The following is a 25,427-nucleotide window of genomic DNA, read 5'->3' on the forward strand; positions in this document are numbered from 1 at the left end:
ACCCAGGCATCCCGGCTATATGATTTTTAAGCTGCCTTTCCTTTTTATCTTCACAACTGACTAAAATAAAGAGGGGAGGAATTATCTCCGTTCTCTATATTAAAAAACAGAGGCTCAGAAACGTGTCTCTCCCAAGGCTACTGCTTCCAAGATTCTTTGGGAACTTTCAAAAATCTGCAGCTTCTGACTTATTTCTCATTTTTGTTAACTTAAAAATTACAAAAATAACACATTTTGATTGTAATGGGGTTTCAAAGAAAAAAGAAGTATGCGGGGAATAAAAAGAAAGCCTCCGTTCTCTCACCCATGGGTGTAATCACACACCATGTACACAAGCAATGGAAGTTTCATGCTTTTCTCAGAGCTTCTGCCAATTCACACACGCGCGTGCATGCGTGCGCGCACACACACACACACAGTGGTGGTTTTTTGAGTCATAAAGGTAATAATACTACACATACACATTCTCTAGTTTGTTTTCCCCTTGAAATAGCATTTTTAATTGTCTCTTTGGGTCATCTATAGAGCTCCCTTATCTGTTTGAAGGCTACTTGGTATTTCACTGCACAGATGTACCGCAACTCCTTTAACCATTCTCTTGTTGGTCAAGTCTTGCATCACCTTCAGTTTTTTGCTATTATTAACACGGTGAAATGGACATCCCTTTGTCTACATCTCCACCTGCTTGCATGAGTATTTCTGTAGATTAGGTACCTAGAAATGGAACTGCTGGATCAAAGGAGACAAATGCTTTAAATTTGGGGACAGGTCTCAGTGTTGACCACTGGAAATCCTTTACAAATGGACACCTCCATTAAGAATTTATAAGAGTGCCTGTCTCTCCATAGCCTTGCCAACAATGAAAAGTATGCCATTTATTTTTACTAGTACTGTGGGTGAGAGCTGGTGTCGCATTGCTGTTTTAATTTGTAGTTCTCTAATGAGGCTGAGCCTTTTTTTATAGGTTTGCTGGCTTAATTGGTGTTCCCTTCCCTGTTAATTGCCTATTTATGGCCTTAAAACATTTTTCCATTGAATTATCAGTCTTTCGGTATCATTGAAGTGCTTTTTCTACCTTAGGAATATTAATTTCATATCCCACAGTTAGGGATTAATTCATGGACTGATAATCAAGAGTTGATTAAAATGGAATTAAGTATGGTATATATATTATAAATATTTTCTTCCATTCTCTCTTCTTAAAAAGTTTTACATCTTCGACCATCAAGAAGGTTTGCATTTTTTTGTAGTTAGTCTAGCATTTTTTTTCTCTTAGCTTCTGAGTTTCATGTCTTCCTTAAGAAAGCCGTTCCCAATCAATCCAAGACTGTAGAAATGTTATTATATTGTTATATAATATATATAAATATATAATATTATACTTTCTCTTAATGCTTCTTTAATTTTGTTCTGCCTTTCAGTTATGGCAACTCTTTCCTTCCAGTTGTTTAAGGCAAAAACCTTGGTGTCATCCTTAATTCCTCTCCTCCCCTTATGTACCACATCAAAACATCAGTGAATTCTTTTGGGTCCATGTACAAAATAGACCCAGACTCCGATGACTGTCCCATACCTTCACAGCTACCGCCCTGGTCTGAGCCACTACCGTCAATTACCTGGCTCACCGCAATGGCCTAACTGGTGTCCCTGTTTCTTCATTGTCCCTTACAGCCTATTCTCACCATGGCCACCGGAATGACCCTTTTATATGTAAGTCAGATCACATCTCATTTTTTGCTCAAGATCTCCCTATTGTTCTCAGTTTCTCTCACAGCAAAAGCCAAAGTCTTTAAAGTAGCTTATGGGACGGACACCTGGGTAGCTCAGTCATCTGAGTGTTCGACTCTTGGTTTCTGCTCAGGTCATTATCTCAGGGTCCTGGGATCCAGCCCCATGTCAGGCTCCACACTCACCATAGAGTGTTCTTTTTTTTTTTTTTTTTTTTTTTTTTTTTTTTAAAGATTTTATTTATTTATTTGACAGACAGAGATCACAAGTAGGCAGAGAGGCAGGCAGAGAGAGGAGAAAGCAGGCTCCCTGCAGAGCAGAAAGCCCGATGCGGGGCTCGATCCCAGGACCCTGGGATCATGACCTGAGCTGAGGGCAGAGGCTTAACCCACTGAGCCACCCAAGCGCCCCAACCATAGAGTGTTCTAAAGAGTTTATCTCTTCCGCTCTGTCTGCCCTCTCTCCAATAAATAAATAAATAAATAAATTTTTAAAAAAATTTTAAGTAGCTTAGAAGACCCTATACACTCCTTCTACCACATGTCCAACCTACCTCATCTCCTATCACTCCTTCCCTCTCACCTTGCTCCAGCCAAACTATATTTACTGACCCTTGAATAAATCAGGCACATTCCCACGTTTGGGGGCATTTACACTGGTGGTTTCTTATGTCTGTGACCCTTTAAATCCAGGTATCAGCAGGTCCAACTCACATCTTCAAGTCTTTGCTCGAATGTCAGTTTTCAACAATGCCTCCCCTGATTACACAATTAAAAACTACAGATTTCTCCACTCCAGCCCTCCCAATTCCCTGCTGCCTTAGGTAGCACTCATTACCTCCTAACATACTATGCAGTGTACTTGTGGTTAGTTTTCCCACCTAGCTAGAATATAAATTTCTCCTTTTTTAAGATTTGATTTACTTATTTGAGAGAGAGAGAGAAAGCGAGAGCAGAAGTGGGGGAAGGAGCAGAGGGAGAGGGAGAAGCAGACTCCCTAGTTGAGCAGGGAGCCTGACACTGGGCTCGATCCCAGGACCCTGGAATCATGCCCTGAGCAGAAAACAGATGCTTAACAGACTGAGCCACACAGGTGCCCCTAGACTGTAAGTTTCAAGAGGGCAGGGATTTCTGTCTATTTTATTTACTATTTATTCCAAGGGCCTACAACAGCACCTTGCCCATAGTAGGTACTCAGTATTTGTTAAATGAATGCATTTGGGATTCTGAATTTAACCCATGCAGATTTGATTTTTGTGTATTGTGTGAGATGGGTAGAAATGTTTTTTAAAGGTTCTAGTGTCCTTAATAGGAGCAAATCATTACCCTTTGAGGGAATTTGGTCTTTGAAAATAGCTAGGTCATTTGAGACTAATTTTAATAAATAAGGTAGGTGATAAAGTTCATCAAAATGCTGTTTTGTGCCCAAGAAATGAAGCATAGGGCACCTGGGTGGCTCAAGTGGTTAAGCATCTGTCTTTGGCTCAGGTCATGAGCCCAGAGTCCTGGAATCGAGTCCCACATTGGGCTCCCTGCATGGTGGGGATCCTGCTTCTCCCTCTCCCTGCTGCTCTCCCTGCTTGTGCTCTCTCTCTCTCACTCTCTCTCTCTCTCTCTCTGTCAAATAAATAAATAAAATATTTTTAAAAGAAACAGGGTATAACTATAAAGTAATGAGCCTGCTGTCCTTGTGGGGCTTGGGAACCGACTCAGACAGAAGGCAGTCTTGGGTTTTCAAAAGACAGACTGAAGCCATTCTTATTTATGGCACCAGCATGAGATAGAGAGAGACAGAGAGACAAATTTGGGAGTAAAATTTCTCATATATATTTTTTGATCCCTGAAGTAGTCATCATGAGAAAATCAGAATTTATTGGACTTCCTCCTACATATTTTGTGGTTTTGTAAGGACTTTTAAAATTTTGAATTACGTATAGAAGGGCATAATCTAGTCAGTGCTTAGAGTCTAAAGACTTTAATTCATTCCTGTTGGAATGGTTCCAAAGAAAATATTTTAAACATTCCTTGTGCAATCACAGCACTATTGAGTCTTCACTGCTTTTTCTGACTGTCTGCCAGGCAACTCCACTTCTGTGTCCCACTGGTGTCTCAAAGGTGATGTCACATGTCATTCTCTAGTCACGAAGCCTGTGCCACTTTCCAACCACTGTTGCTGCACTCCCCCTTAACACTTCATCGGCATACTCTTTGACTCCTACTTTACTCACTCTGCCATTCCAGGAGTACCAGATCCTACTGGTCCTAGCTCTTCAGCCCGTCTTCTCTTTCCAACTCCTGAGGCTTTGACCAACCACAACCATTTCCCAGCAGGGAACTGGTAAAGCAAGATTAAAATGGCTGCTCACTAGGGGCACCTGGGTGGTGCAGTCAGTTATGCATCTGATTCTTGGTTTTGGCTCAGACTGTGATCTCAAGGTTGTGATCTCAGGGTTGTGAGATCAAGCCCCATGTACAGGATACACTTGAGATTCTGTCTCTCTCTTCCTGTCCCTCCCACTCGTATGCTCTCTCTTTCTCTAAACTAATTAAATAAAAATGGCTGCTCACCAGATGTGTGCAATAAAGCATAGGGAGGGGAACAGGATCCAATAGCTACCACCCCATTAAGAGAACAGAAAACTGCCCAGCTACATGTGAAATAGGATTCAGGTTATATGACAGGAAGAGTTGAGGTCAGCTGAGAGAGGTGAGAATGAACCCTGTCATCCTCTAATTCAATCCCCATTAGCTCTCATTGAGATGGTTGTGGCAGCCTCCTAGCCCATCTCCTGGCCTCTGATTTTCCTCCCTCTCCAGTCCATCCTAAACAATCCTGCCAGCTAAGTTTTCCTAAAGTCCAATCTAATCAGGCCATTCTCATACTCAGAAATCTTCCATGACTCCCATCGCCTTTTTGTCTAGACATAAGAATTTTTATCTAGCATTCAGTTGGTGCCCAACCTACCTTTGATGCCTATTTTCTGAGATTTGTAACACCAAAGAATGTCAGGGCTGGCCAAAGTCTTATTAAGTGGTCTCCAAACAAAACTGAATACTCTCTGTTCCCTGAACATAAGCCCCACTCTCCCATCCCTGTGCTTCTACAAGGCTATTCTCTCCTCCCAGATGTACCACCTTACCAAACTGAATTGTCAAGAACCTACTCATCCTGTGAGCCTCCCCACAACTGTTAACTCCTCCAGACACTGATTCCTGATTCCCACATGTGATCTCATCATGAATCAATACCTTTTGCACAGCCCCTAAGGGATAGCAGGACTCTTACGCACTGGTCTTCTTTATACCTCTAAGAATGCAAGTTCATAAAGAGATAAGGACCGGGGGAGCCTGGGTGGCTCAGTCCTTATGTGTCTGCCTTCGGCTCAGGTCATGATCCCAGGGTCCTGGGATCAACCCCCATATAGGGCTCCCTGCTCAGCAGGGAGCTTGCTTTTCTCTCTCCTACTCCCCCTGCTTGTGTTCCCTCTCTCACTGTGTCTCTCGCCATCAAATAAATAAAAATCTTTAAAAAAAAAAAAAAGGAGGATAAGGACTGTGTTTAGGTGATTTTATACACACACACACACACACACACACACACACACACACGAGCTTGTTATTGGCCAGGCATCGTGCTAAGTGCTTTATATGCAATATCCTACTTAATCTTCTTCACAGCCTTATGAGGTATGTAGTCATATTATCCTAGTGTTATAGGTGAGGAAAAAGAAGCACAGGAAAATGAAGCAATTTACACAAATCTCATTTACAGCAACATCTAGACTCAGGACTCATTCTCACCTCTCTCAATGGATCTCAACTAATCCTGCTATATAACCTGCATCCTATTTCACATATAGTTGGTTCAGTTCTCTTCACTGAGCAGTACCTAGTGGCTCCTACTCTCCCTCCCCACCATTTATTACACACAGCTAGTGAGCAGTCATTTTAATCTTGCTTTACCAGTTCCCTGTTGGGAAATGGCTGCCGATTATTCTCCTCACAGGTAAGGCTGTTATTGGTCAAAGTGTCAGTCCCTGGTAAGCCCCTTAGTGCTAAAAATGAGGCTCAGAGAGAATTTTTTTGAAGACCACATAAAAGCCGGAGTCAGGGCCTCAGCTCAAGTCAGCCCTGCAGAATATGTGCTCGTGACTTACAGTATACTGTGACTTTAGGGACCCAGAGTCATTATGTTTGGTGAACTCACTTTTTCAAGTGTATGATATGTCAGAGGGACTATTTGAAAGGGTAGCGCTCATTTGGATGTGCGTGATCTGGTATATTTGTTGAAAAACAAACCTAAGATCACATCATTAACATCAACAACAACACATTTCCTATTGTAGGTTGACACCTACTTGCTTTGCAAACGGTAAAAAGAAGACGTGGCACATAATTTTACAACTCTCCAAACCTCCAAGCTGGGAGTCCCAGACCATGGGCTCTCAAGGGAATCCTGTGATGGTGTTATGCAGTGAAAGAGTTTCCTCTCTCCCTTCCTTCTCTGGGTGTAAGGACTGGAATTTCTCTCAATGGTTAACCTGGTGTAAAGACACAGTCCTTAAATGTGCTCTCTGGATGCCTTACTGGGTGTCCTCCAGAGAACTGCCAGAAATGGCCCTTAATAAGTCTGAGAAACAGGAGTATATGTTGTAGCTTGGACCATGGAGGTTCTAGTCTCTTAAATTTGGGAAATCTTTGTTTTCTTGTCCTGGAGGGAAAAGTCCTGCAGAAAGTTCTCCTCTGGCAAGTCGTGTTTTAACAGTAAGTATGAGTCAGCTTGTGTTGAGTAGCCTAGGATTGCTTACCTAGCGATAGTAGGGAGTCTGGAAAGGGTTAGTACCAGGAACTCTATGTTAACTGATAGTGTGACTCAACCTGCTGTGTACATTAAAGTGTTTGGGGAAGCCTACTCCTAGGCAATTTGTGTTGACGCACTATACAAACACATGTCATAGGCTCTGCTTTGAAAAGTTCACATGTCTGTGTAGGCACAAGCATGCGCACATCTGCCCACACAGGTACCCACCTATTCAATCCAAGGAGGTCCGAGCACTTCCAGTTCCTTCTAATTGAGAGAAGTCAAGCTTGACTTGAACAAAAAATAAAAAACTACATTCTAATTGTACAATTGTAGGGTCCTGGGTTGTTTTCTTTTTTTAATTCTTTTTTTCTTAATTTATTATTTTTGTTATTAACATATAATGTATTATTTGTTTCAGGGGTACAGGTCTGTGAATCATCAGTCTTACACAATTCACAATACTCACCATAGCACATACCCTTCCCAATGTCCGTAACCCAACCACCCCATCCCTCTAACCCCCTCCCCTCCAGCTACCCTCAGTTTGTTTCCTGAGATTAAGAGTCTCTTATGGTTTGTCTCCCTCTCTGGTTTTGTCTTGTTTCATTTTTCCCTTTCTTTCCCTATGATCCAATGTCTTGTTTCTCAAATTCCTCACATCAGTGAGATCATACGATAATTGTCTTTCTCTCACTGACTTATTTCACTTAGCATGATACCCTCTAGTTCCATCCACATCATTGCAAATGCAAGATTTGGGGGGTTTTGATGGCTGCATAATATTCCAGAGTTTGCATGTGTATGTGTATATACATACACCCCACATATTCTTTATCCATTCATCTATTCATGTACATCTAGGTTTTTTGTTTGTTTGTTTGTTTGTTAGCCAATCCTTTTCAACACTTCCTAACAATACCTGAGTGACATTAATCCTAAAAACCAGAGATCCTTTTGGAGTCCAGAGATTGAATACTTTCACAGCTGCCTGAGCTAATTAATGGTACCAGTGACATCGTAATAAGAGTTGTCAAATGCTAAGGCTTACTAGATGAGAGTCAGGCCCTGGGTTAAGAATTTCACATACATCATGTCTGATGATAATCTCCCAAAAGAGGTTCAGAGAGGTCAAATGAATCATCATTGGTCACACAGTTTGTAAGTGGCAAGGCCAAGGCTTGGATCCAAGGGAGAGTGCTCCAAAGCCCACACCTTTGCCGATTATGTGATGTGACTTCTTGGCACTGAAAAAGGATGGTAGAATACATAGTCAACACATCCCCTGTGTTCCTGGCTTACACTCTTGCTAGAAAGACAAGAAAAATATACAAAAAACAGGGATGAATTCTAAGAAGTATGTGACTATCGAAGATGGCATTATGCAACATAGAAACTATATGAATACAAGTACAGAAGGAGAAATGTGCACCACTGCAAGGGATGGTTGTGATTCCTCCAAATCTTCATCGCAAAATGAGTTCATGGGATCCACCTCCACCTGGCAGGAGACAGGGATTCTAGAAGGAACTGAGCAGAATTTTTCAAGGTGAAGATCAAGAATGAACCATGAAACGTGAGAGGCTGCATTTCAGAGAGCAAAACTGACGGGGCAAAGAGGCCATGTTGCTTTATGAAAGAGCTGAAAAGAAATCAGTGTTGGGAGTATCTTAAAAAGAGAGGTGTTAAGATGGGGGTCAGGCATGGGGAAGTTAACAAAGAAGACAGAAGACAAAAGCAGAAGAAAATGGCAAAGGCGCCAAATTCCGTTGGATTTGGTTTAAAGCGGAGACAGCAAATGAAGGGCTTGTTTTTGCATCTTCTCACCTGCTTGGTTTTTGTCCTGCTCGGTGTTTTGTGTTTGCTGGGTTTTATTTGTTCATTTGCTGTTTTAATGAGGCAGCATAACAGAGCAACAAAGAGCACAGACTACAGAGTCAGGCAGCTTGGCTTTAAGCCTGGCTATGCCACTTACCAGCTGAGCGATTGTCAGCAAGTTACTTAATTCCTTTGGGCCTCATTTTTCTCATCAATAAATGAGGTGGAGGAAGACATACCTTGTGAGTTTGTTATTTTTCTAAGAACTGGACAAGTTATTATTTGCAAAGTGCTGAGAACAGTGCCTGCATATAGTAAATGGTATTACACATGCCTGCTGTATTAATACAAATGTAATTCTTTTTTAAAAAAGATTTATTAATTTATTTGAGAGAAAGAGAACAAGGGAGGGGCAGAGAGAGAGAATTTCCAAGCAGACTCTCGGCTGAGTGCAGAGCCTAACTTAGGGCTCGATCCCTGACCGAGGAGATGACGACCTGAGCTGAAACCAAGAGTCAGAAGCCCAACAAACGGAGCCAACCAGGAGCCCCATACAAATGCAACTCTTTATCAACCTTGAAACATGTGGGAAACATCTAAAATCATTGTATTAAGAGCTTTCTTTTAAAAACAATTAGTAGGTTGGACCATCCAGGCAGATTTCAGCACAGCAAGCAAGGACAACTGATGAGTGACTGCTGTCTTCAAATGGGGAGCTACCAGTCCCCACCACCAACTGCTTATACCTGGCTCACTTCACGTGATCTTGCAACTCCTGATTTAAAGTGAACAGAGATCTGGGTTCCTGATATGCCCCTATATTTACAAAGAGATCTCATAGGGAAAACCTCTTGGCCAGGAACCCACGCCTGGCTGAGCTCATAGCACACTCTTACCCTTAGAGTCTCAGGGAAGTATCTATTCTCCCCCAGAGGGGGTTCCTCCCTGGCCCCAGGTGTTGGGTCCCTGAGCTGCAGCAGCACCTGTCTCCTCATAGCCTCCCCTACTGCTTTAAGCCTTCCTGTCTAGTTTGACACTTCTTCTTCTTCTTCTTTTTTTTTTTAGGATTTGACAGAGAGTGCACACACTCATGCATGTGCATAAGTTGTGGGGAGGGGCAGAAGGAGGGAGAGAAGCAGACTCCCTGCTGAACAAAAAACCCAACAATGTGAGGCTTAATCCCAGGACCCTAAGGTGATGACCTGAGCCCAAGACAGATGTTTAACCAGCTGAATCACCCAGGCGCTCCATAGTTCAGCACATCTGATGGGAAGGAGGACTAAGGGCTCCACAATCCTTTGCAATAGCAACTCTCGGGAAACCACAGGGCTGAAATCAGCAAAGCAGGAATATGCAAGCTTCCTATGAGTTACCGTGCCTCAACAAATTGTGTCATCCTCCTTATGCTCATTTAGGGGGTTAAACTGTGCCTCAAGGTCTGAAAACAACTTAGCTCAAGAAGAATTGACTCAGCAGCTAGCCCCAAACTAAGCTACAAGGGCGACCAAGTTTTTCTTCAGAAAAGAAAAATGTCACAGCGTTCCCAGGTAGTGGGCTTCCTGTGGTCCCTTGTTCTTCCTGCTCAGGTTGCTGCTCAGAGCCACTCAGCAGGGAGCCTGGCCTGAGACTTTTCCAGTGGTTTTCCAACAGTCCTGGAGGCTTGTGTCTCTCCCTCAGAAGAGATGTCCTTTCTTTCTGCACACCAAGAAGATGACTGAGTCCTGGTTGGGCAGGTTGGATGTATGGGCCTGTGGGCTTCCAGGAGTCCCCTTGGGAGATGGCCTCCCACCTTTACCCATGAGGAATGACTAATGGCAAGAATGTCAGGGTGTGCAGGAGAAGAGAAGCTGTGGGAGATGTTTGGGAAAAGAGACCTTGGGGCTTCAGTCAAACCTTACCACTTACCACAGCTTTTGAATAGGCAGGACAGCTATGCTCATACCTGGGTGCAGCTACAAGAAGAGGCCATAGAAGACCCACTTCCAAGGCTAGAAATCAGGTTGCCCATCATGCAGAAAGAGTCAAGACCCAGATGTGGCATACAGCACTAGAATATCAAGTCTCAGTCCTCCTTTTCACAGAGCACCAAGCCTTCCCTAGCTCTCACCACCCATTGTGGAGGTCAAGCAGGAAGTAGAACATAGGTCTCCTGACTCTTCTGGTATGACTTCCTAGGAGAGAGAAAGGTGTAGAAGTGGGAAACTCAGGACTTGTTCTAAACAGCAGCATATCTGATGAATAACAACTCTGGAGCCCTTTCCAACTGGGCGGAGGTGCACAGCCTGGTCCCAACCCCAACTAGCAGGAAATAACTTTGGCCAATCTCCACAGGTTCATTACCCTCCCAAGGCAAACAGGGCCAGTCTCAGGTGGGACCTGCATCTGAGAGCCTTGTGGTAAAGACTCTGGGTAGAGCGGGCACTATGAGAAGCATATATCTGTGGGAAAAGCTGTTTGGACCTATGCACATCTCCCTGGCACTGCCACCACACATCCCATCAAGACTGACATTACTCACTCCATTGTTCACCAAGGTTTGTGTTCAATAGGTGGTTGAGAGGGGTGATGATATGATGGTCTTGGTTGAGAGGGGTGATGATATGATGGTCTAACCTATTGCCTCTGTGACCTCACCTCTCACCACTCTTCCCTTTGCTCCCTCCTCTGTAGCCACTTTGGCCTCCTTGTTATACCTCAAATATGCTGATCATGCTCCCACCGCAGGGCCTTTGCACTTGTTGTTCCTTCCTTCATGCTTGTCTCCATCTATCTGTATGGTTTGCTCCCACCCTTCCCCAAAACTTTGCTCAAATGTCACCTTCCCAGATATCCTTTCTTTAGCTACCCTATTGGAAAGTATATCTGTCAGCCTCTAAGCCCTTACCCTGCTTTTACTTTCTTTCTTAGAATTATCTTACATATTTTTGTTTAATATCTTCCCACACTAAAATATGAGATGTGTGAAGGCAGGGACTTTGTCTGGCATGTTCATTCTTATATCTCCATCACCTAGAACAGTCCCTGCCATATAATAAGAGCTCAATAAATGTTTGCTGGATAAATGGGTGAGTGGATAGAGAAGGGGACTTCTATATTTTTTTTTTTTTGGTGCATGTTTACATATAGTGAATGACATTGCAGACATATATTCATTCCTCTTATTCATTTACCAAGCACCTATTTACCACATGCCCTTAGGTATCATGCATGATATACTCAGACTGGTGGATAAGACAGAGAAGTGGAGAAAGAATGGCAATAGAGTACGGCTAATGGTTATCTAAGGTTTGGGGAAGCACAAGGAAGGAGCGAGTGAAGGCTTCTCAAAGGAGATGGCTCTCAAAGAATAGGAGCTGTTAGGAGAAGAAAATTGAAGTGGGAATATGGAAAAACATACTTCAACAACCTGTGCACCAACAGAGGTTCATCTGGACAACAGTTTTACTGTGTTGGTCTACAGAGTGGCAGGGAAGGAGATGTAGGGAAAAACAAGGCTGGAGATGAAACAGAGGTGCTAGCTGGGGAAGCGGGGAGCCTTACTTGCTCTACTAAGTATAGAGTTAAGCCTCTAAGACAGAGGAGACAAACTTGTCAACCATGAAGACAACAAGCCTACAGATGTGTATAGTTTGACCTATAAATTCATTTTTTTTTAATTTAATGGCCAGTATTTTAAAAAGAAAAGTACTTCACATAAAAATCCAGAACCTAGTTTTCTTGAAATTTCAGAATATCATGCCCAACTAGCCCACATGGCTATAACTACCAGCATCCAAGCAGGAGTTGTCCTTGTTAAACAGGGCTTTTGCTCTCCAATTTGTCAGTCTCCATCATACCTGCTTCACTGGTTCTGTTACAGCTGATCCCAACCCCTGGTATAGCCAGGAAATAAAAAGGGTTGGAGTTTGAGTCTTTGCCCTCAAAACCCACACTCTTGCCCAGAACATGATTAATACCAGCACAAAGAAAGCCCTCCATAATACTCTATTTGAAAAATGAACAAACTCATATCATCATCTTCTACTGGAAGGTGTTCCCCTCTGACTCTACCCAGGCAAATCTTGTCCCATCACTCAAGGCCTAGCTGAGATACAACCTTCTCCGTGAAATCATCCATGATTTCAGACTCCCCACCCAATAGATATGACATTTCTCATGGCTATGGGGTAAAGGACATGAAGGCAACAAAACTGGGGTGCAGGAGAGCATTGGGGAGGCACTAGGATGGTTAGAGCCAAGCTGTAGAAAGAGGGAGAAATTGGAAGTTTGAACTTGAGAATTTGTGTACCTGAGCCAAGAGTATATATAACTGGTGGAAGCTGAGAGAACTATAAGCCAAATTAAAACAAACTCCAGTTTTTTCTGGCATATGTACTATGGTGAGAAAAAAATAATAAATTTAAAAATAAAAAATAAAAATAAAAGAATGTTGTCTCTTCTATTTTTATTCCTCTTTTATTTGGGATTCTGGGAACACATCAAGACTTGTGCCTTAGAACAAAAAGGAAAGAAAATCGCTAACTAACAATGAGCAGCTTTCTTTAACTGGAAAGGTGATGCTGGGAAAAGAAAAAGGTCAGAAAGATTCCAATCTATTGAGTCTTAAAACAACATCAGTCTTCACCCTCCCTATAGAACTCCTTCTATTTAACTCTGTGTCTGCCCCTGATAACTCAACTCCCACCTGGACTTTTACCTCTCCTGAGTTCTCCATCCTTTGTTCTGTCCTCCTTCTCCTCCCCTTTCCCTTTTTCAGCTCCCTCTAACTTTTAAATCTCTACCTTCAGAACTCTCCAACCATGCAAAAACCACAGAGATAGAAAGCTGCATGGAGGAGGTGTATCTGAGCTAGGTTTTGAGAAATGGGATAGGATCTGCCTGAGCAAAGACAGAGGGAGAGATCTTCCAGGCAATTCCTGAAGGTTTTCCCCTCTTTCATTGACCGAGGAACAATCCAAACCTGTCAACAAGGGTGTGATGAGTCTGTGTCTAATTTTAGGGACCGATCATAAACTACATTTAAGAAATACTCAGAACTGGGCATCAATGTTAACACTCTGACAGCAATCTGCACACGTTTTGGTCTTAAGCCTGAAATATCAAATGCTATTTGGAAGCATAAAATAGGCTGGCAGACCACACCCATTCATGAGTTACAACACTTTGAGTCCAGCACTATTTAGTTCAGCATTTTGTGGGGACAAATTTATGTCATTGTAACTTAAATAGCTTAAGGGGAATAAAAATCCCTCCACAAATACAACACAGAGAGACATGGATACTTGCAGATTTGCAGAGAAAATGACAGGGGGCTTACAACTGTCCTGCTTTGGCCAAGAAACAAAACACAATGAGGTTGCCAGATTTTGAAAATAAAAATATAGGAAATTTTGTATTTCAGATGAATGACGAGTAATGTATTAGCATGAGTATGTCTCATGAAATATCTGGGACATAGACTAAAAAATAATTCATTGCATCTGACATCTAAATTTAACTGGACATCCTGTATTTTATCTGGCAACTCTACAAAGGTTGTTGAGTCATAAATACAGTGATTCTGGAGAGAGATGCTGGGAAGATGGTGGAGTAGGAGGATCCTAAGCTCATTTCATCCCATGCATACAATGAGATAGTGTTCACACCAGTGTAAATAAACCAGAAAACAACCTGAAGATTGGCAGAACAAGCTCCACAACTCAATGTAGAGAAGAGACCACATCAAAGAGGGTAGGGAAGCTTGAGATTCAGTGGGGAACTAAACAGACACACTGGACTGTCTGTAGGAGGAAGGGAAACATGGGCACTGACAGGGAGAGAAGGAGATGATCATACCAGGGAGTCTACACTGAGAAGACAAATCCCCATGACATTTGGCTTTGAAAACCAGAAGAACCAAATTGTGTGAATTCTTACCACCAGTAGGACTTAAAATCTAGATTTTAAAAATCAGTGAGCTCAGTTCTGGAAGAGCTGGGAGTATGAGGAGAAACTGAGTCCCTACCCTTAAAGAGACGTATAACAAACAGCCCACGGAGATGCAGCAAAGAAGCAACAGTTTGAGAATCAACTGGGTCATACAGGATGGCGAGTTACTAAATTTGGAGTGTATCCTAGGTGAACAGTGATCCTTGTAAAACTCCAGGAACAAAGGATCTGGCAGGCTCCATTTCCCTCCCCTGCAGCCACGCATAAACACACAACCATCTGCAGGAACTAGTGTGATGTCAACACTTGCTACCTAAATTGCTAACACCATGTACCCAGCATCTGCATGCTTGGTGTATCCACCCTCTTCAGCCAAACCTGTTGCAGTCCTGGTGCTGCAGGTCTCCTCCTCCAGAGAATTGGCACAAACCTTGCTAACACCACACCTTCCATCCCCAAACCTCCATGCTTTTCAGATCTCCCCCCTACAATCTGCCTGGCATCAGTTCAGGTGGTGGTGTCAGGTGCCCTCTTACAAAGGTCCAGCATTCAAACCTTGCTAATGAAGTATTTACCCTCCCTTCACATTTTGCAGAGCTGCCCCTCCAATATGCTTTTGGCCAGAGCCCATCCAAAGTGGTACCAGAAGCTTGGCAATGTGCAAGCTGCCCTGACAGAGGCCAACACCACTTCAAAGTGACTCCTGCCCTGGGAAGAGGGAAAGATACCACACACATCAGCAAGACTGTAGCCCCAACAGTGGGGCTGGGGGCAGATGGTTGTTATGACTGCTGGCTCCATCCACCAATGAAATTTTCTCAGGGAACAAAACAGAGAAAGCACCCTGTAGTTTGGTGCTACTGCAACTCTGGAAAAATGCCTGGTCTGACCCAATTTAACCTCAAGGAGGGCCAAGTCTGGCCCACTAATACCACAGGAACCAAATACTGCCCACAACAGAAAAAGAGAGGCACTGCAAACAACTGAACTAAAGGAAAAGACTGCTCAGCCACAACAGCAGGGCACATGCAACACACAAAGGAGATACCATTGAAGCTCCAGATTCTGGTGAAGAGGGGATATTACACCGCTGGGCACTACAGGACCTCATCCTCAAAAAGCTACTGCTGAGTGAAATAAGTCAAGCAGAGAGAGTCAATTATCATATGGTTTCACTTATTTGTGGAGCATAACAAATAGCATGGAGGACATGGGGAGTTAGAGAGGAGAAGGGAGTTGGGGGAAATTGGAAGGGGAGGTGAACCATAAGAGACTATGAACTCTGAAAAACAATCTGAGGGTTTTGAAGGGGCGGGGGGTGGGAGGTCGGGGTACCAGGTGGTGGGTATTATAGAGGGCACGGATTGCATGGAGCACTGGGTGTGGTGCAAAAATAATGAATACTGTTATGCTGAAAATAAAAAATAAATTTAAAAAAGCCACTACTTTCAAGAGTAAGAGATGTAGCACACAGAAACAGACACAGAGAGGTGGACAAAATGAGGAGATACAGTAATGTGTCCCAGATGAAAGAACAGGACAAAATCACAAGAGACCTAGACAAAATTGAGATAAGTAATATGCCTGATAGAAAATTTAAAGTAATGATCATAAAGATACTCGCTGAGCTTGAGAAAAGGGTGGAGGACATCAGTGAGACTTTTAACAAAGAGATTAAAAAAGAACCAGTTGGAGATGAAGAATACAATACATGAAATTAAAAATACACTAGATGGAATGAACAGCAAACTAAGGGAAGCAAAAGAATGAATCGGTGATCTAGAGGACAAAGTAATAGAAAGTAATCAAGCTGAGCAGGTGAGAGAAAAAATATGCAAAATGAAAATAGGATTAGGGAACTCATCATCACCATCAAGCATAATAAAATTCACATCATAGGGATCCCAGAAGGTGAAGAGAGACAAAGGGAGGAAAACTTATTTGAAGAAATAATAGATGAAAACTTTCCTAATCTGGGAAAGGAAGCAAGAAATCCATGTCCAGGAAGTATAGAGATCCCCCAACAAAATCAACCCAAAGAGGTTCACAACAAGACACAGTAATTAAAATGTCAGAAAGTAGTGATAAAGGGAGAATTTAAAAGCAGCAGATAAAAGAAAACAGTAACATACAAAAGCCATCAGTGAATTTTTCAGCAGAAACTTTGCAGGCCATAAAAGAGTGCCATTATATATATTCAAAGTGCTGAAAGAGAAAAAAAAATCTGCAACTAAGAATACTCTATCCACCAAGGCTATCATTCAGATTAGAAGAAGAGATAGTTTCCCAGACAAACAAAAAAGCTAAAGGAATTGATGACCACTAAACCAGCATTACAAGAAATGTTAAAGGGGACTCTGAGTATAAAGGAAATACCATAAGTAAAAGTAAGAAAAGTAGGAAGCACAAAAGCAGTAAAAATAACTATATCTCTAAAATCTCTCAGTCAAGACACTCACAAAATAAAAGAATATTAAGGATGACACCAGGTACCTAAAACATGAAAAGAAGAAGGGTAAAGAATGGGTTCAAACTTAAGTGACCATCAACTTAGTATAGACTACTATATGCAGAAGATATTATATATAAACTGAATGGTAACCACAAATAAAAAATAAGTAATATGCATAAAATAAAAAGAAAGGAATCCAAGTATATCGCTAATGAAAGCCTAGTTCTAAAAAAAGAGAGCTAGGGAAGAACGGAACAGAGAAAAAATACAAAACAACCATAAAACAAGTAAGAAACTGGCAATAAATACATACCTATCAATAAGTACTTTGACTGTAAGTAGACTAAATGCTCAAATCAAAAGACATAGGGTAGGATGCCTAGATGGCTCAGTTGGTTAAGCATCCAACTCTTGATTTTGGCTTAGGTCATGAACTCAGGGTTATGAGATCAAGGTGCACATTGGGTTCCAAGCTGGGCCTGGAGCCTGCTTAAGATTCCTTCTCTTGCTCTGCCTGCCTCTTTTTTCTCCTCCTCTCTAAAGAAATTAAAAATTGAAAAGACATAGAGTGATGGAATGGATTAAAAAAAGACCTGTCTATATGCTACCTACAAGAGATTTATTTCAGAGCTAAAGAATCATGCAGACTGAAAGTAAAAGGATGAAGAAACATTTATCATTACAAATGGTTGTGAAAAGAAAGCTGGGGTAGCAATACTTATCTCAGAAAAAAATGACCTCAAAACAAAGACTGGAACAAGACACAAAGAAGGACACTGTGAAAAAAGGGAACAATCCAACAAGAAAATATAACAATTATAAATATCTATGTATCCAACATGGAACCACCTAAATAAATAAAGTTGTTAATACCAAACATAAAGGAACTAATTGATAGTAATACAATAATGAAAGAAATCAGAAAGGAAATTGAAATATACATGGATACAGATGAAAATGAAAGCACAATTGTCCCAAATCTTTGAGATGCAGGAAAAGCTGTTATAAGCATGAAGTTTAGACCAATACATACCTACCTCAAGAAGCAAGACAAATCTCAAATAAACAACCCAAAGTTGGACTTAAAAGAGCTAGAAAAAGAACAAAGAAAATCCAAAACTAGTAGAAGGAAGGAAATAATAAAGATTAGAGCAGAAATAAATGAAAAAGAATATTTAAAAAAATAGAATAGATCAATGAAACCAGGAGCTGGTTCTATGAAAAGATCAAAAAAGTTAATAAACCTTTAGCCAGATTCATCAAGGGAGAGAGAGAGAAGAGAGAGGAAGAGAGAGGATTCAAACAAACAAAAGTGGAAGTGAAAGAGGAGAAATAACAACTGACACTTGACACTACAGGAATATAAAACAAATATTATGAAAAATTATACACCAACAAGTTGGAAAATCTAGAAGAAATGGATAAATTCCTAGAAACATATAACCTCCCAAACTGAATGAGGAAGAAATAGAAAATTTGAACAGACCTATTGCCAGGAATGAGATTGAATCTGTAATCAAAAAATTTCCAATAAACAAAGCCCAGGACCAGATGGCTTCACAAATGATTTCTACCAAACATTTAAAGAAGAAGAAGGAAAACTTCCCAAATCATTCTATGAGGACAGCATTATACTGATACCAAAACCAGATAAAGATACTATAAAAAAGAGAACTAGAGACCATTATCTCTGATGAACATAGATGCAAAAATTCTCAGCAAAATATTACAAAACTGAATCCAGCAATACATTTAAAAAATTATTCACAACAATTAAGTGGGATTTAGCAAGAGTGATTCAATGTTTGCAAATCAATGTGATACATTACATCAATAAGAGAAAGGATAAAAACCATATGATCATTTCAGTAGATGCAGAAAAGCACTTGACAAAGTACAACATCAATTCATGATAAAAACTCTCAACAAAGTCGGTTTAGAGGGAACATACCTCAACATAATAAAAGCCATACATGAAAAACCCACAGCTAACATCATACTCAATGGGGGAAAAACTGGGAGCTTTCCCCCTAAAAATAGGAAAAAGACAAGGATATCCAGTCTCACATTTTTATTCAGCATAGTACTGTAAGTCCTAGCCATAACAATTAGACAACCAAAAAGAATAAAAGACATTCAAATTGATAAGGAAGATGTAAAACTTTTAGTATTTGCAGGTGACATAATATTATATATAGAAAATCCTAAAGACTCCACCAAAAAATTACTAGAACTTATAAATGAATTCAGAAAGGTTGCAGCATACAAAAGTCAATGTACATAAACCTGTTGCATTTCTAAACACTAATAATGAAGCAGCAGAAAGAAAAATTGAGAAAATAATCCCACTTAAAATTGCACCAAAAATAATAAAACACCTAGAAATAAATTTAACCAAAGAAGTGAAAGCTCTATACTCTGAAAACTATAAAACACTGATTAAAAAACTGATGACAAAAAAAAAAAAAACTGATGACACAAACAATTAGAAAGACATTCCATGCCCATAGATTGGAAGAAGAAATATTATTAGAATGTCCATACAACCCAAAACAATCTACAAATTTAATGCAATCCCCATTAATATACCAACAGCGTTTTTCACAGAACTAGAACAAACAATCCTAAAATTTGTATGGAACTACAAAAGACCCTGAGAAGCCAAAGCAATCCTGAAAAAGAAAAACAAAGCTGGACACATCACAATTGTAGATTTAAAGTTATACTACAAAGCTCTAGTAATCAAAACATTAGGGTACTGGCACAAAAATAGACACACAGATCAAAGTAAAGAATAGAGAACATAGAAATAAACCCACAATTTTATGGTCAATTAATCTTCAACAAAGGAGGCATGAATATGAAATGTGAAAAAGATAGTCTATTCAACAAATGGTGTTGGGGAAACTCAATGCTACATGCAAAAGAATGACACTGGACTTTCTCTTACAACATACACAAAAATAAACTCAAAATGGATAAGAAATCTTTTGGTGAGCACTGGATGATATATGGTATTGTTGAATCACTATATTGTGCACCTGAAACTAATATAACACTGTATGTAACCTATACTGGAATTATAATTTTAAAAATGGATTAAGGACTTAAATGTGAGACCTGAAACCATAAAAATTCTAGAGGAGAGCACAACCAGTATTTTCTCTGACATCAGCTGTAACAATATTTTTCTAAATGTCTCCTAAGGCAAGAGAAACAAAAGCAAAAATAAACTATTGGGAGTACATCAAAATAAAAAGCTTCTGCACAGCAAGGGAAATAGTCAATAAAACTAAAAGGCAGCCTATTGAATGGGAGAAGATATTTGCAAATGCCACATCCGATGAAGGGTTAGTATTCAAAATATATAAAGAACTGATACAACTTGGGATGCCTAAGTGGCTCAGTCAGTTAAGCATCTGCCTTTGGCTCAGTAATGATACCAGGATCCTGGGACTGGGTCCTGTATCAGGCTCCTTGCTCAGTGGGAAGCCTGCTTCTCCCTTTGCCTGTGCTTTTTCTCACTCTCTGACAAACACATTTTTTTAAAAATCTTTAAAAAAAGAAGGAACTGATGCAACTCAACCCCACCCCCAAATTATCCAATTAAAAAATGGGCAGAAGACATGAATGGACATTTCTCAAAAGACACACATATGGCCAATTGATGCATGAAAAGATGCTCAACATCACCATCATCAGCGAAATGCAAATCAGAACCATAATTAGATATCACCTCACACCTGTCAGAATGGCTAACATCAAAAACTCAAGAAACAACAAACATTGGCAAGGTTGCAGAAAAAAGGAACCCTTGTGCACTGTTGGTAGGAATGCAAACTGATGCAACCACTGTGGAAAACAGTATGGAGATTCTTCAAAAAAATTAAAAATAGAATTATCACATGATCCAGGAATCACACTACTCAGTATTTACCCAAAGCATGTGTAAACACTAATTTGAAAGGATATATCCACTCTTACATTTATTGTAGCATTATTTAAATAGATAAATTCTGGAAGCAGGTCAAGTGCACATTGATAGATGGATGGATAAAGAAGTGGTATGTATGTATGTATGTATGTATGTATGTATTGAACCACAAAAATAATGAAATATTGCCATTTGCAACAACATGGATCAATTTAGAGAGTTCAATGCTAAGTGAGTCAGAAAAAGACAAGTATCACATGATTTCACTCATATGTAGAATTTAAGAAACAATACAAACGAATGAAGGGGTAAAAAGAGAAAAACCAAAAAACAGACTCTTAACTAAAGAGAACAAACTGATGGTCAGCAGAGGGGAGGTAGGTAGGGGCATGGGAGAAATAGGTGAAGGTGATTCACAGTACACTTACCTTGATGAGCACTGAGTAATATATGGAATTGTTGAATCAATATAGTGAATCTAATGAAACAGTGTTATTTAACTATAGTGTAATTAACATAAAATCAAAATTAAACATTTTTAAAAGAAACAAAGTGATTTCCCTCCCCAAAGAAAGGCATCCTCCACTTTTTCCAATTGCCTTTGGATCAGCAAAGAGAAATAACTTTATATGTTCATAAATGATCATTCAATCTAATTTTTAGTAGACACTGAGCCATACTCATTACCTTTAATTGCCTTTAGTTTCCCACTACCCTCTGCCAGGTTACTAAAAAAATCTCAGGTGGGCCATACCCATTGAACACATTTTCTCCTTCTCTTCTAACCATTTGCTTATTTCTTAGGGATGCTTAACTTCTCAATATGCCTTTTACTGCAGTCCTTCTACCCTCCCCAACCTATTGAAAATGGATCTTTGGGCACAATGGGGAACTACTATTAGAGGTGTACCCAAAGGCCTTTTCTTGATCTCTTAGAGTCTGATAACTCAGCATGCCATCTTATGGTAGCTTCCGTCAACTACCGGAGTACCACTTAAAGCCTATTCCTGAGTCCCCTTAAAATTACTTCTGTTTTCTAATTTAATTTCTTCAGTACCCAATATCCTCTGGGTTCCCTCATCTGCAGTCATGGGAAAATAAAGGACATAGATAGAACCTTTACAAATCAATATTGACCCCACAATGTCTCTGGTGGAATTGGCCAGTATCCCCTAAAACCTAAAGCACTAGAGGGAGAGTGACCATTTTGGCAGATTTTATTGTTAATTTAATCATTCTTTGTGCTAGTGCCTGCAAAACTCCTAACCATCCAGTAAAAGACAGACTAATGGACATAGGTACCGCTTTGTACAAGACATAAGGATTATAAATCATATAGTATTGCCCACATTTCCCTACAGTTCCCAACCCAAACACTGTCCTGGTTTCTATCCTTCAAATTTAACACACTTCAGAGTAGTAGATGTCTGTTCTATTTTCTTTGGTGATCCTTTACATCCTGATTTCCAATACCCTTTCACCTTAATGTGGGAAAAACAGCAATACACCTGGACTTTGATGCCACAAGACTGCACTGAAGCCCCTTCATACTTATCTCGGGTTTTCAATCATAATCTCCAAGACTTACAACTTGTCTGTCCCTCTACCTTAATCCAACCTGCAGCTGAGTTGCTCTTATATCCACCTGATCTAATCTCTTCTCAGGAGGGCTCTCTTTATCTCTTAGGAATGTGGTCTATGAAAGGACATACAATTTGTAAAAATAAATTACAATTTTGTTAGACTCAGATTCACTGTCTAAGCCCCGATGTATCCTGGGAGGAAAAATCCCTCTGAGTAGAAATACAGCCATTCAAAACTGCCCTCATCCTGTTACCAAAAGAAAACTTAACAGATCTAAAGGATATTGCAGGTGGTGGATCCCCAACTTTTTGGAGTTAACTTCCACCTACTATGACATGACAAAATTTGGCATCCCTGATCTCTGCCTTCAGAGGTTACTACAGAGTTAGCCTTTGATCAACTCAAAGTTACTATCCACAGTCCTATCATTCTGAGTCACCCTCAGATTATATTATTTTTTCCTGTTTATACATAAAAGAAACAGTTCTTGGAGTTTTATCTTAGAAATATAAAGAAAGGGGCACCTCGGTGGCTCAGTGGGTTAAAGCCTCTGCCATCAGCTCAGGTCATGATCCCAGGGTCCTGGGATTGAGCCCCAAATCGGGCTCTCTCCTCAGCGGGGAGCCTACTTATCCCTCTCTCTCTGCCTGCCTCTCTGCCTGCTTGTGATCTCTCTCTCTGAAAAATAAATAAACAAAATCTTTTTAAAAAATCAAAAAAGAAATATAAAGAAAATCAGAGATTAATTCTCTCCACTCAGTACCTAAACATATCTCTACCCAGTTAAATATATCTCTACCTTTCTCTCTACACAGTAATTAAACATATCTCTCTTGTCTAAGGGCAGTAGCTGCAGCTACGTTTGATCTTGGAGTCACCTTTCTACCTCATGGTACCTCATGCAATTCAAATTCTTTCCACAAAGCACTCAACATTTCTTTGCTTTCAGACTCACTTCCTATTAACTGCAGCTTCTCTCCTCAGCATATGTTACCATCTATAGGAGTCATACTCTTTTTAAAAATTGAGATACAGGGGCACCTGGGTGGCTCAGTGCGTTAAAGCCTCTGCTTTCAGCTCAGGTCATGATCCCAGGGTCCTGGGATCGAGCCCCGCGTCAGGCTCTCTGTTCAGCGGGGACCTTACTTCCTCCTCTCTCTCTGCCTGCCTCCTGCCTGCTTGTGATCTCTGTCTGTCAAATGAATAAAATCTAAAAAAAATTGAGATACAATTGGGGTGCCTCAGTGGCTCAGTCAGTTAAGGGTCCAACTCTTGGTTTCAGCTCAAGTCATGATCTTACAGTTGTGGGATTGGGCCCCACAAAGGGCTCTGTGTTCAGTGCAGAGTTTGTTTCAGGATTTTTCTCCCTCTCCCTCTAAATCATTCCACTCTCTCTCTCTCAAATAAATAAACAAAATATATTTTTTTAATGGGATACAATTCATATATCATAAAATTTATCCTCATTCAATGTATAATGCAGTGGTTTTTAGTATATTCACAAATTTGTTGCAACCATCACCACACCACTAATTCCCAAAGTTTTTCATGATCCCCAAAGCAAAGCCATACTCATTACCAGTCACTTTTTAGTCCCTCTTTCCCCTAACCATAGGCAACCATTATTCTACCTTCCATATCTATGGATTTGTATATACTGGACTTTTCATGTCAATAGAATCAAACAATACGTGGGCTTTTGTGTCTGGCTTTTTTCACCTATTATGCTTTAAGGTCATTCATGTTGTAGTATGCATCAGTATTTCATTACTTTTCTTGCTAAAGAATATTCCATTGTATGCATATACCATGTTTTGTTTAACCATTAATCAGTTGATGGACATTTAGGTTGTTTCCAACTTAACTAATATGAATAATGTTACTATAAACATTAATGCAGAAGGTTTTGTGTGGACATACATTTTTAATTCTCCTAGGTATACCCCTAGGACATGAATTGCTAGATCATATAACTCTATATTTAACCTTTTGAGAAACTACCAAACTATTCCACAGTGACTATGCCATTTTACATTCCTACCAGCAGTGTATAGGGTTTCTATTTCCACATCCTCACACTTATCCTCTTTGATTATAGCTATCCTTGTGGATGTGAAGTAGTATCTCAATGTGGTTTTGATTTGAATTTCCCTTATGACTAATGTTGTTGAGTGTCTTCATGTGTTTATTGGCCACTTGTACATTTTGGTGTCATAACTTATTTCCTCTTCCAGAGAGAAGAGAACTTCATGATTGCTTAAATTTAACCCAAGAACTTTACCTGTCTTTCTTTCTATCACTTTTTAAAATTTATTTGAGAAAGGGAGAGTACAAGTTGGGGGGGGGGTGGAAGAGGGAGAGGGAGAAGCAGACTCCCCGATGTGTAGGGAACTTGACACAGGGCTTGATCCCAGGACCCAGGGATCATGACCTGAGCCAAAGGCACTTAACGAACTGAGCAACCCAACACCCATACCTGTCTATCTCTTATTACCTTGAAACATCTCTACAAAACACAGACTAAGAATTCTTTGTAAACAAGTCATATCTTGAGATTAACTAAGTATATTCTCTCAAGTTAGGTATGCTGTCACTACTTTCCAACAGCTTTTTGAATTCAATTTCCTTCCTGGGGTCAAGTTAGCATAACTAGTAAACTTACAGCCTACCAAATAGCAAGGAAGCAAAAGACTAACATATACACAAAAAAGAGATATGCCTTTGGTGTGGTTTGTTATTTGGCATGCTATACAAGCAACAGGGTTTTCTAACAGTTGCTCATCTCCATGGAAGTGGCTGTAATTAAAGTTGAAACATACTAAGGATCGAACCCATGGAACAAAAGGAAATGCCTTGGCCAGCCAGAATGCTTAACAGAGTACTCTCACCCAAGTTTAATTGGTTCAACAAATTAAAGATTACCTGATTATTCCAGATGACCTCTATGAAACTTTGAGCAAAATGCAGTTAAAGTATCAGACTGTGAGAAAACAAAAAAAAGGATAAGATAATGAGAGAAATCTCAATGTTCCTACTATCACATAGGCTACAGAGATACCAAGACTGTCCTTTGGTCTCTCCAGTCTTTCTGAAATAAAGCTCGATGAGAAATTTGCAGGATATGAACCATCTAGCAAACAAACTTGAAAACTACTGAGAAACAAACTGGGAAAACATTGTTGA

This window comes from Mustela nivalis (genome assembly GCF_964662115.1).
Source record: "Mustela nivalis genome assembly, chromosome: X".
NCBI lineage: Eukaryota > Metazoa > Chordata > Mammalia > Carnivora > Mustelidae > Mustela > Mustela nivalis.